This window comes from Rhea americana, unplaced genomic scaffold, assembly GCF_003343005.1.
Source record: "Rhea americana isolate MKP2758 unplaced genomic scaffold, rheAme1 scaffold_19, whole genome shotgun sequence".
NCBI classification, from domain to species: domain Eukaryota; kingdom Metazoa; phylum Chordata; class Aves; order Rheiformes; family Rheidae; genus Rhea; species Rhea americana.
Genome location: NW_028186038.1, coordinates 6,373,586 through 6,387,253, shown reverse-complemented (window position 1 = coordinate 6,387,253; position 13,668 = coordinate 6,373,586).

The window sequence follows — 13,668 nt, the reverse complement described above, 5'->3', positions numbered from 1 at the left end:
TGTATAATAGTGTTCTGTAACAATACAGCGTGCATTTTTCCAGCTAACATCTAAGGTACATTTGAGTGGTATATATGACTCACTAAATAAAATATACAATGAGAATATCTTCCATCAAAACTAAACAGTAAAACTAAAGCATTTCATAGATAATCATTGAGAGCTTTACACATGGAGAAGGAGATAAGTACTATGTYGTATCAGAGGAAGTATCTGAGGCACAGAGAGGTTAAGGGAGCTGCTTAGGGTCGTGAAGAACATCTGTAACAATGCTAGTGAAATAAATTGTCCCTTAAAACTCCAGTTTCTAATAGAACTAGAATAATGGTTTTCATTCATCTACCAGTGAGCTGCATTGCCTTCCTGATTTGAAGAATTTTGGGTTTATTTATATCAAAACCCAGAAACTTAGTTTCTTATTACAGTAGCAGCTGTGGATAAATTCCAGTTAAGCAAACCTCTTTATATGTGCTTTTTTTAATGCGACTGTAAAATATTCACCAATTTAGATTYCTGGGGCCATATTCAGATATGTCTCTTGCTTAGCCAGTGAAAAGAGACAGATGTCCAAGCAAGATTCTGGGAACCATCTTGTACATAGCACATATGAAAGAGGTGTTTTTGTGCATGGTCTAGATGAAAGGCAATGTTCCTTTTACAGTTCAGTCCGGAATAGATGAAGATGTGGGATTCTGATTTCTTCTCATAGATGGTCATGCACACCTAGTTTGGTGCGATTGATTAGCTGGCCCTTTGTGGTGCAGGAGACTGCACACAGACCTTGCATCTTGTTTGTACAGAAACAGCTGGTATGCATTAGCTATCATTTTTTTCAAAAAAAAAATCACAGAAAGAAGAAAACACCCAGTGGTGAGGCTAACAGTTGAAAAGTCAGGGAAAAGAAGTGAAAGTGAGAGGGTGAAAAAACATCTAGGTTACCTCAGTAGCAGACTACAACAACAGACAAATAATGTGAAGGAAGATATTCCAAAGGGCCGTGCTGACCAGCAGCATTAGAGCTAATTTCAAAAAACTACCAACCATTAACAAATCCAGTCATATTGATGTGTAGGTAGAGACAGTGAGTTGAGGGTTAACTGGTGTATAACTCTTGGCTCTTCTTAAATTTTGTAGGCAAAGCAGTGGGTATTGGCATGAATCCCAACCCTTAACATTTTAACTCAAGGGTATCAGCAGGAGCAGCGGCTCCTAATTCCTGGTGCCGTTCAACCCAGTTTCAGGCTCATGACTGCTTCTGTAGCTGGGCTTCACTGAGCTCATGTTGTCGGTGGTTAAATGCTGAGATCCTGCTCGGGGAACTGCTGTACTAAAGGGAACCTGTTCAAAAAGCATAGCCTTAATTATCTCAGTGGATGAAATCTTGGTAGCATGTTTTTTTTTTTTTTTCAATCAAGTTCAGGGCTGTGCTGTATCCTGTCTTCCCAGTCCAGCTTTTACAGTGCAGACAATTCATTTACAATTTGCACATGTCAAATTAGTAATAGAAAATGTAATGACTTTAAAAGGGAACTGTGCCAGAGGTAGCTGGAGCACTGCTGGCTCACAGTGGTAAGAATGGGTCATAGTTTGCCCTGGACATAAAAAGAGAGAGTAGCAGCTGTTAGAGAGGGTGCTATCTGGAGGGGAACTCCAAGGCAGCCAGGCTTGAACAGGAAGCTTATACTGTGGCTTATATTAAGTTGTAATTCAAAAACAGCTGAAAGCCAAACTCACACCTAATTCTGATTAGAAGCCCATTTTTTTTCTCAATGGAAACTTAATTGTTTTGTGCTGTTGTTTAACTAACTTGCTGTTCAAGTTGTATTTTAGCATAGTGGTGATGGTTTTTTCCTGTAGCAAATAAGGTTTGAGGATGTTAGTCAGCATGAGGACTGAGTTGCAGAGATCTTGGGGAAACATATTGCTCACCCCTTCCACTCCTTGGCTCTGTGCTGGGTCCTGCCAAACTGCCTCTGATACTTTCTCATCTCAGATTAGCAGACATTAGAACTCAAAATTCTTCAAAGTAACCTCTAACACGTTCAATCCAGGAAATAAGCAGGTCATCTCTCAATCATATGCGAATGCCACGCAAGCAGTTTGCTCAAGCTGTAGGCTGCCTAAGTCTTGTATTGGTGTGTCAGAGGTTTTGTTTCCTTACGCACRCATTGATTCTAAACTGAAATGAGTTTTGATGCATGTACTCACCACTATGACTAGGCAAGCATTTTCTGCGCATGGCCAGTATTCACAGATGAACAAAACCTGCACTATGCAAATGCTGCCATCAGTTCCCTGCTGCTCTATACGTTCAGCAACGGTATCATGCAGACCTAAAATCAGAGACGTGCTTCTAACAGTGTTTGTTCCAGATGCTCTCCTTTTCTAGCCTACCTAAGGGAAACCGTGTTACATGTTTAAGCTAGTTTGGGACAGGTTACATTTTGATGTGTGAAACCTTTACCTTATCTTGGTTTTGTCGGTTTTATTTATAAAAGCAAAGCACAGCAGTTGTTTAAAGATCAACAGGGTTAGTGCTGAATTGTCTATTCCAAATATTTATTTGTGAGGATGTCTTGTAATTCTAACTAGCATCTCTAAAAGATTCTGCTGTGCTACATAAGCCATTATAAACTATTACAAGTAAAAAAAAGTTAACAGATTTTATTATAAATTAAGAAGCTCGTTTGTGAAAGGCTCTTGGTTTAAAGAATTTTTTCACAGGAATGGTACATTCTCCTGTATTGGATCATACTGTTGGCTCAGCAGGTTTACTGAGCCCCTGAAAGGAGCTAAATACGGACACCTAACCCTCCTTTCCTGTTCCACCACTTTACATTAAGGCTGGTCTTTTTGTCGGTGTCAGTTTTAGTACTTCCTATATAGAGGAGCAATAATATTACATGATGAAAAATACACTGCAGTAGACTGAGGGGCTGGGAATCAAGGTAGATACTGATTCATTAAAAAAATGTTATGGCAGTAGTTAGTAATATTTTCTTTGAGAAACTGTTACTCTGCACTCCACGGCCTTCAGAAGTTAGAGATAGTGAGTGATAGACCCAGTGGCAGGGCAAACAAAGGCGGTACAAGCTCTCTTCTGTTCAATAAATATTTCCTGATCSCTTTCAAAACCCAGAGATTTGTGGAGGCCTAAGTGAAGAAGATAGAAAGCTGTGGGTATGAAGGCACAGACTCAACTCTGACAAGTGCAGACATGGCTCCTACTGGCTTTGCTCAGAGCTGAGCTCATACCAAAGCCAGGTTAGGTCAAAAGTGTTGCTGTATGGCAGTGGCTGCACTAGTATAGACCTGCCTTGCATAAGGTTAGGCTACGAGGCAGGGCTAAAGTCTTTCTCTTCTCAGTAGCCGTTGGAAAATAGCTAACAGTGGCCTTAGAGTAGTTCTGTATATTGAACAATTACTAAATGCTTATAGTGCTTCTCTGTGTGAAATATATGGTTAATGTTAATGAAATGCTCAGATGGAAAAGGCTGAAAGGTTCAGTGTGGAGAGGAGGAGGCAGGGGGTTATGGTCAAGGCTTGAACACAAAACCAAATCTCAAAATAGAATGAGGGGGCATCAATTTAAACTAGCAGGTGGTTGACTTAAGAGTTAAAAAAGTACAGAACAGATTCTAGATCAGGTCCTTACCCGAGGAGGACAGTGTAGGGGCAGGTGCTGTCAGCTGGTCAAAAAGAGATTAGCCAAATTCATTATGACGGACCCATAAGGTAAAGGCAATAGTTAGCATAACGATTGTAGATGTTGGGGGACTATGAGAGGAATAAATACTAGAAAGACACCAACTTCTTCTATTGCTGCTTTTGGAAATCAAACGCTAAGCTAGATAAACCATTGATCTGACCAGTAATGCATTCCTTATGTACTTAGATATTGCCGTCTTGTAAATTTTTTTTTGTACCGAAAATGCCTGTTTCCTATTACTGTTGTTATGAGCAAGTTGATCATTGTGTCCTTACAATCAATTTGCTTTCAAAAATTAAGCAGTTTCTCATTATGATGTTCTACATGTTTTACAGTACCATGTTTACAGTTCTTTGGGGATCAAGTTTTGGTGCCCAGGAACTGTAAGGAGAACAAGATGAGAAAGATGTGAGGAAAGGGTGGAAACAGGTGACATTGAGGAACAGAGAGGAAATTGGGAGGAAGGAGAAGGTTGCTAAAGCAAATGGAGTAATATGAACACATAAAGGGAAAAATAGTTTCCAGAAGGTAGGGTTATGAGGAATCATTTCTAGTTGCTTATGAGAAAGCTTGCTTATGATTTTTAAGACTGGATTTTGACCCCTAAAATGTCATATGTTTAGGAGCCTGGCAGTTTTCCTTCAAAAGCTATGAACTCCTGATAGAAAATTAGCTTTCTCCATGTAAAGCTTCATCCATGAGGAAGCTCATTTTGTTTGAGCTTCCTTCTCAGACAAAATTCAAAATAACCATTTACTATAAAATCAGTAGTATAAGCAAATCTTATGATTTTGAGAGTATGCTTTTGAGATTTTTTTTTTTCTAATAGGATTTTGTGTTGACCTAGAAGCACCAGCACACACCATCACTTGCATTGTTTGCTGATGGTGGAGTAGATCTGTGGTCTTACCTTTTCCTAGCCCTTTAGGAATGACTCTTCTCACGGAGGTTTTAGCAGAGAAATAATCCCTACATTTCAGAAGAATGTTTATTCATTATTTCATCTTCATATGGACCAGATTGATCCTCATGTGGATGATTAAACAATACATGTCTTGGATCCAAAGGCACACCAGATTCTAATGTGCACGGCCCACTTCTCTCTGAACAAAAAGGGGAAACGTAAAATCTGTTTGTAAGTATGTCTAATGTTCTAGAAGGGTATTACTTTTACCATTGAACTCCTTATGTGAACATCCTTAAGTAGATGTCCAGCACTTTTTTCAATCTTTGCAGTAATCAGTAACAGGAATGGAAGAAGACTGCTTTCTTTCTCTCTGCCTCTCTCTTGCTATCCTTCTCCCTTCTGCAGAATTTCTCGATGGCCAGAAATGCATTAGTAGGACTGTTCTTATCTGTTAGATAGATTGAGGCAGCTCTTGAAATGAGAAAGTTTGCTTTTTCTCATAACATGGGTTAGTTAAATAGAGATGAAAAACTGAAATAAGGCACAATTAGAATAAAAGCATCTTTCTTCTTTCATCTAGTATTCTCTTGGTATTGAGAAGACTTGCTAAAATTTGGCCTATTCATATGTGTGTGTGTGTGTGTGTGTGTGTGTGTGTGTGTGTATGTGTGTGTGTGCAGGTACAGCTTCTGTCATAGGGAGTGCTGGTATAGCTATTTCACAAGTAAATCATGAAATACATAAATTAATACATAATTCCACACTTGGATAATTCATATTGTTAATAATCTATACTACTATGTATTATACTATATATTTTATATATACACACACACACACACACACACACACACACATATATATACATACATACATATATATATATATAGTACTGAGGGCAAAGGGAAAAAATTCTTCCTGAAACTGGGTAACTGGCAGTGGTCAGTGTTGATGTCACTGATTTAAAAAAAAAAAAGAAAAATATCGTGGGAACAAAATAAGCTCAGAGCAGAAAACTGAATGTTTATAATCACTGCATCTACTGTGCTCTACCTAGTTTTATACATAATTAGATAGTAGCATTTTCAGTTGGAATATTAAAATATTCAAATATACTTTTGTATCAGTTATAGATAGTTTTCTGAAAGGAGCGAACAAGCTAAATTCTTTCATAGTCTATTTACAAAATTGCAGGATTACTAACATATTCACGTAGTTTTCAGTAAGGATAACGTCTTTTATGTGCATTTGTAAAACTTAACGCTTGAAGTAGTTTAATACAAACTACAGAATAATATTTATTTTCTCACAAGTCTGAAAATATATGTGTTGTTACTTTTTCTTCCCTAGCTTGGTCTGTCAAGAATGATATTGTTGCATGTGTTTGTTGCATGCTATTTGTTCCTTTTAAGAACTTCTTGAGCTAAAAGAGATGTAGAAGTCTCGAAGGTATGACATACCTATAATTTCTGTTCAGAAAGAAGGGAAGAGAGACACGCTGACGATGCAATATTAAAGAATGCAGTATAAACTAAACCTTTTTTTGGACATCAAAGAACGCACACAAGACAGCTCCCCTGTGAGTTTGTGTTCCATGAAGACCTCAGTAGGAGGTTCATACATTATAAAACCCTGGATTTAGTTCTCAGTTTAAGCTTTTCTCCTGTGTGGATTTTCTGTCATCGGTAAGGGATGGACTTATGGTGCAGAATTGGGATAAAAAAGTTGAAAAAAAAAAAACAGTGAACAGCCAGGCATAAGCTTGCAGGAGATCAGACTTCACTAGTTATACTGTTTAAAATAAATTTTTAGCTGGAATCTGCTGCACAGCTTCCACAAGATGATACTGTAGCGATATGATCATAATACATAGGAGATGTCACCCTCCTCTTTTTATTCCTAAGACTTGTCAAATCATTAACCATCAAAAACTGTCTATAGCGTGTATTGATATGGGATACCAGGTGGTGGTAGTGATTTTGTTTTTCCTCTTACTTTTGTCATGTCGGAGAGCAAGCACCTGCATGGTCAGGTTAGTAGGAAAAGGGTCCTTGGCAGGATCCTTCATTGCTGTGGTAGATGGACTTAGGTCCTCTTCACAGCACGTTGCCCCACACTTACTGCGTCAGGACACTTGATGAGAGCTCCACTGTAGCTGGCAGCCGTGACTCCGTGTGGCTCGGTAGCTTCTCTATCCAGACATTGTGCAGTTAGCATGTGGAGGACACAGCCTTGGCAGGAATGACCTCTCTCCTGCTCTATCCAAGTCTCTACTGAGTACGTTCTGGACACAAATTGTATAAATGCAGGAATCAATGATTCTTCCGTCCGTAATTTCCCCAAATGCAGGCATACTAGTCTAAAAACAGTACAGGAAGCGTTCAGAAAAGGCATGGGAAGTGGCTCTAGATTTGGAAGCAGTACAACCGTGTCAGCACGGTGCTATTCTCTGATTAGAGAATTATCATCATCTTCCTAATTAGAAACAGGAATTGAATAACAGAGTTCCCTTTTGGAGGGAAAAGGAGTTGAGCAAGGTAATTTAGGGAATGCCATTCTGGGCAGGTTTCGGTGATGGTAACAGAGACGAAAAACTCAGCTTTGTGCCTTTAACTTGTCAGCAGGTAGCACTGCTCAAGTGACTCGTTTATCAAGGATAGATCTGCTCTGCTGATGGGTATTAAGTTTTATTTTTTTTTTTCCTTTATTTATTTATTTTTTTAACACAGGCTTGACTCTTACAGGAACTCTTGAAATAGCAGAATTAGCATATTGCTTTGATGTTAGGAGCTCCTACTCTTACGAAACAAAGCCCAGTGACTCGATTTGTAGCTAGATTGGGCTCTCAGGTGCGTGCACAAGGATACTGGAAAGATAGTTCTTCCCTAATACTTTCCTGATTCAGACACAGCATACTTTTTAACCTGACTGAGATGCTTGGGCATGCCGGAGGGAGGCTTGTTTTCTTCTCCTTGGCAGAAGTTGCTGACTTACGTTTAAAAGGACTGCCATAGAGCTTGGAATTTTAATTATTTTGAACCAACTTTTAGCTAAATTGTTGCTATTAAATAAAGTGTTTATCTCCCGGAAAAGACATTTAACTGGCTGCTGGTAATTGTACTAGACAGTGTGTGTTCAGCTATGCTAAAACCTGTTGTTGCTAGGTTTTGGTTTTCTTTTCCCAAGGTAACACTAAAAGGAGGAACGGAAGAATAATCAAATTTTTATTTTGCCTTCTTTTGAATTGCTTAAAGCATTTAATTCTTTACACATTCTTTTCATGATAAAAGGATCATTAATGTTAAGATGATATGAAATGCAAAAGAATTTGTTGCACTTTGGATGAAAGCTTCTTTTTACATGATATTTCCTTTTTTATTTCACAGCTAAAACTAGTACGTCATAGCTGGATATGATGTAGTAACCATATGGCCATAAGTGACAGTGAATTTCATCCCAGTATGATTTAAGAAATAGAGAATGACTAAAGTAGCTTCAGCTCCACTGTCTCAAGGAAATGTTACTCATATCCCTTCTTAACTGTAAATATACATGCTTTTTTCAGACACGTGTTGAGGCACAGCTTCATTCCATCATGATAGATCAGTAGAGCAATATAAGATGTAGCTTTTGCAAAAAGTCCTGTAGTTCCATAACAAAGATTGTAGTAAAACAAATTCCAAATGGAAACAAAACAAAACATTTGTATTTAACAAATTAATTCCATGTGATGGATTGACAGTCCAAAATCAGCTCTTGTCAAGATTTTTTTTATTCTACTTCAGCTTTCCTTTTACTTCTTAGGATAGAAGCCTGTGTGCAGGCTTAGAAAGAACCATCTGAATTAGGTGCAGTCCCTTGAAACCAGAGGCCGCCACGTAAGAGAAACTGTCGAGAGGGATTCCCCAGAACATACCCTTGGTCCTTGCTGTGAGCCAGAAGAGGCTCTCCGTTACCTTACAGCAATGTATAACCGTTTGTGTAAAAGAACAAAAGTCTCCAACTCTGTATACAGCGTGTTACAGAAAGAAAGGGTGCTGCCATGGCTTCCCTTCCTTCAACAGCTAGAGATGTCTTAGAAATGTGCTTATGGTCCTGTACATCAGGAATCTTCTTAAATAAACATTACAATTTATAGCGTACTTGCTGGAACTACCCAGAATGTGAAATAAGTATAGTTCCCAGGATCCAAGTAGAATTCATTTCTAGGTGCTGAACCTCTCTCTCATTTTTCAGAAAGTATATCTTAGTTTCATAAACATGATATTCTTAAGAAAGATAAGAGCATTGTTCAGTATAATCCTATTTTTATGGTCCTTGAGGTATCAGACAAATCTCCCTAAAGTGACTTTTCTTTAATTTCCTTAAGGCTGGACAAGTGTATAACCTCATACCCCCCAACAGAACTACATGCTTGTGGAAAGTGATAAGGGGAGTAAATGGGAAAAAAGAAAGGAGCCGAGTTAAAGATGGATAGGGACTGATAGATTTTTCAAAATGGCATTATATATGTTATCATTTTGCTTGTAAATTAATGCTGTTCTTCTGGTGGGCTGAAAGATCAGAAAATCACAGAATTAAGAAATGTCCGAGATGCTGTATTGGGTTTTGAGAAAAAAATTGCCTTCTCTCCTTCTAAAAGATCAGGGTGATGTGAAACTATTGCAGTCTTTGGAAAACCGTGCATGTTTTTTTCCAGATTAGTTATTTCCTTAAATGCTGGAAAAGGATCTCCTGATCCAGCAAAAAGAAAAGGGTTAGAAAAGCCAAACGTGAATTCTACTCACAGTTGGTTTTGTCTTGTGAAGAGTAAAAGAACTAGGAAAAATTAATGAGACACCATTAAAACATGTGACAGCAAACTAGTCAATCATACTAGGGCAGATAGTCAAAGAAAATTCTGTTCTATTGCACCACATGTGACTACAACTCCTGAGATACATTTTTTTTTTTTTTTTGAGTGCCCGGTTGGAAAATGGAAGTAACTGATAAAAATTTTCTGCTAGTCACAGGTAATCTTTTATAGTGAATATGATGAAAGGCTTTCTATGTATTTCTGTGTGTTACCTGTTCCTCAGCAATAAGTAGCACTTTTGCTTTGCCAGAGATTTCGAAACAAATACGTAACCACGCAAACAAACTGCTTGTCTACGTGATCAGTGTAACATACTGAAATTTTACTAAAACAAAAGAGAAATTCTGCTTCTGATATTACCAGTGCCTTTTTTTCAGGTGACTTAACCATATCCTAAGTCCTCCCATGCATGAGCTGACTGTAGAAATAAGTTATGCAAGTTGCAAAGAAAAAAACCTTTTTGTGTTAGCATAGCCTCTGTGTATCACAGATCTTTAGTTTTTCATCCTGTTTTACAATGGACTTCTAAGTAGTTTGTATGTGCTGTGCATAAACATATTTTATAAATTATCTCCAATTGTACTCCTACCAAAATTTCATGATTTACTGACTTGATTTGTAATGTGGTAGAACACATTTTGGTTCTGTTAAAAACCATTTTTTTCAGGTGCCCTAGTGCTATAAAGCTTGCCTTTATTTGGCATGTGGCTATAAAAAATGTATTCTCTTTAAAAATGAAAATGACATGGAAATATGCTTTCTAAAAATGTTGCTGTTTTTACAATCATATACCTAATGTTTTGCAAAAAGCTGTACAACAATTACGGTGTGACTCATAGCACAGGCATATATTTCCCAGCTGATAATGCTTTTCATCTAGCTCTTTTTCCACAAAAGTTAGTGTTAAATGTGTCATCGTAAATATGATCTGACAGATTACAATGATAATCAAACCAAAAACATAGAAGCTAGTTATCAAAGCAAAAGGTACTTGAGTAGGCTGTAATGATTAAAGATATGGAATGCAGCGAGTCCAAAGATACCCTTGATCAGTTTGAGAACTGTTCCCATAGTTTTGCCATCTGCTTCAGCATCAGAGAATTGAGGCAGGGGCACAAGAGATGCCTTGGGGCACGTGATGCACGGGTAAAGCCGTCACTGTGAAGCTTGTGAGGATGACTGAGTTTATTGGCCAGTTGGTAGACCTTCTGATCCTCTGAAGTCAGAGCTTTTGGTTTCTATTCCCAGCTTTGATGTCGACTTAACTTTATTAGGTGCTGAATTTCAGCTTTGTTTAGTACGCTCAAACTTTAATATTAAGGTGGTGGTTGTGGTTCCACACATTACACGGTAAGTACTTTCCAAATGCTTAAGTGCAGTTTGTACTTAAAGTGATAAAGGAAACATGAGAGAATTTACATACAAGTTAGATTTAACTAATGTAAGTCACACAACTGATAAAAGGTCTTTAAATGAACAGAATAGGCGTTTGCTGATGAGACTAGCGTGGATAGAGTGCAGTGAGATAGTGAACAGGCAAGCAAAGAGATGATGGCCAAGACATGAGGATTCTTCACAGAAAGTGTTGATACTGATTTTGCTGTTTAATTCCTCATTTGTACTGTTATTTTTGAGCTGACGATTGACTGTTCTATTAGAGATAACAAAAATAATAATAGAAGTGATACAGTGTGAAGAAAATTCCCACCTACTTCATTACCTCTGATCTATAATGTAAAGTTAGAAGTAAAATACAATGTTTACTGAAGAAAAGAGATTAATCAGATAGATGAAGGTCTCAAGACAGGTGATCTCCAAAGGGAGAGAAAGGCCATGTCATATGAGAAGATTGGCCCTTGGTGCATCACCAAACACCTGCATGATCGGGTTGGTGGTGTGTGATGGAAGAAGTCAAGGGAGAAGGACGGTGGGAGGAGGGGGAAGGCTAGGTGCCCAGATGTCTGTCTGTGCCCTGAACAAGAATGGATCCTCCATGGCAGATTGCTTTGTCTAGTGGTGAGAACCATAGGGCTTATTTTCAAAAGACAAGGTATTTCTGTAATTCTGTCAGTCCATGTCCTCTAATTATTTCCTTACGCTGTTCTATTAATTTACACTCCTGCTATACTTTACTTGTTTTCAGCAGACCCATATCATCATGCAGATACACCAGCAGCACTGTAATACAAGGGCCAAGTTTCAAGTAAGTGTCCCAAAACGAGCTTTTGTCATAACTATTCAAATAGCAAGTCAGAAAAAAATATGCATTCAAACCATTAATTTAACATGTTACTACAGAGCTAGATTCATTACTAAAATACAAGTTTATTGCAAATCAAATCTGCAGTTTCTCTGGATGCAAACTATTGTTTCATATAGTTATGATAGAAGTTTGCCCCTCTGCCTCAAAACTAGAATGACTATCGTACAGTAAAATCCAGTATAGGGTCTAATACAAACTGATTGCTATCAGTAAGAGCTGTTTTGCATCTAAGAAACTGACTATATTGTCTCAAGTTTGTATGTGTAGCCAATACGACTGTTTCCAAATAAACATCATGTTAGTCTTCATTTCATGTGTTCAGCAGCTTTGTTTCATTGGGAAAGCAGAGCAAATGGTATCTTTGGACATTGTATTTCGTAGGGTCATAACTAAGGTATTAGACATCTCAAACATCCCTTGTAAAGATGAGGATTAACTCCTGCCTGCCTGTCACTGCAGAAAGGCATTATCTCCACATCAGCCAACCTTCAGCCTTAGGTTTGGCCGCCTGATGTGTGAGCAGAGAGGTACTCCGATTTCATATGCATGCACCAGAGCATGGCTACAGCCCCTTCCTGCAGTGCGTTTGCTTCATCCTCCCCCAGCATCTGCAGCTGGCATACTACCTGTTCCCTTATTAGTATGTTTATCATCACTCATTTGTCTAATCCTGTTTTTAACCAGCTGATACAATTGGCCCCTATCTTCTCCTGTGGCAACAAGTTCCAGGAATGCACTACCTCTTGTGYAAAGCTCTTTCTTTTAACTGTTTCAAGCCAATCTCCTAGTAGTTTGCATTTGTGCCCCCTTGTTCTGCTATGTGGGCATTTGGCAATTTCTGCATTTACTTTATCTCCTCTCTCTGCGATTTAGAAACCTCAGTCATACCCTCCCAACTCTTTCCTCTGTAACGAAGAGTCCTGGCCTTATCAGTCGTTGGGCTGGGTTAATCCTGGGTCTATAGGCAGTGATGCTAAATGCGAAAATAGCTGCTGACTGCCCTTGCACAGCTAAGTATTAATTAACTAGCAGCCCCTGTTGGCGATTGTACCAACCTGGCTGTGGAGGCCCACATGAAAACTTGTGGGCTGTGTGCAGCTGAAGAGTCACAGCTGAAAACTGATGCAAATATTGTCAAAGCAGGCATTTTAAATGCCGTGTTTAGCATTTTAAAGTTTTTTTATTTATTTTTTAAGTAAGAGTTCACCTTTTTCAGGGCTACAGGGTTAGATGTCAACTAAAAATACAAATACATTTTGTCTTTTAAAGATAGGTGTAATACCAAAAGCTTCTTCCTAACCACTTCTGGAGAACTTTACTCATTTGGTAGACCTCTACATATGTAAGTGTGCAGAGGCCCTTTAAAGATCTTTCTGGACATCTCTCTTTCTGCTGTGTTTGGTAAAATCGGAATAAAACCCTGCTGTCATGAATATAAGGCAGGCGTGAAAATGCTCCAGTGGCAGTAGAAAAACGGCAGAGCGGTGCAAGCAGCAGCTCGTGGCCGAAGTGCCACTCTGCTCTGCCTGCATTAAAGGAAGGGAATCGTCAACAGCTGCGGAATCGGTGGCTGCGGCGCTCGCCGCCGGCGCGGAGCGCTCTCGCCCGCCGCCGAGGCCGGCAGGGAGCGCAGCAGCCCCGGCAGCGAGGCCGGGGGAGCTGCCCGCGCCCCGCGGCGCTCGGGCTCCCGCCCCGCTCCGCGCTCTTGTTCTCCCTCTGCTGCTTCGCTCCAGCTTCTTCCCTCCCCGCCCCCGCCGAGCACTGGCAGGCACCTCTGCCGCCCGCGTTCCTGCGGAGAAGGTCACTTCTCCCTGGCTGGCCGGCCCCCAGGCGGGCAGTTAACCGCGGCGAAAGGGCAAGGCCGAGAGCGCGGCACGCGTGAAACTTCCGCGCGGTGCCTCGAGCCGCAGGCAGGACGCGGACGGGCGGCAGCG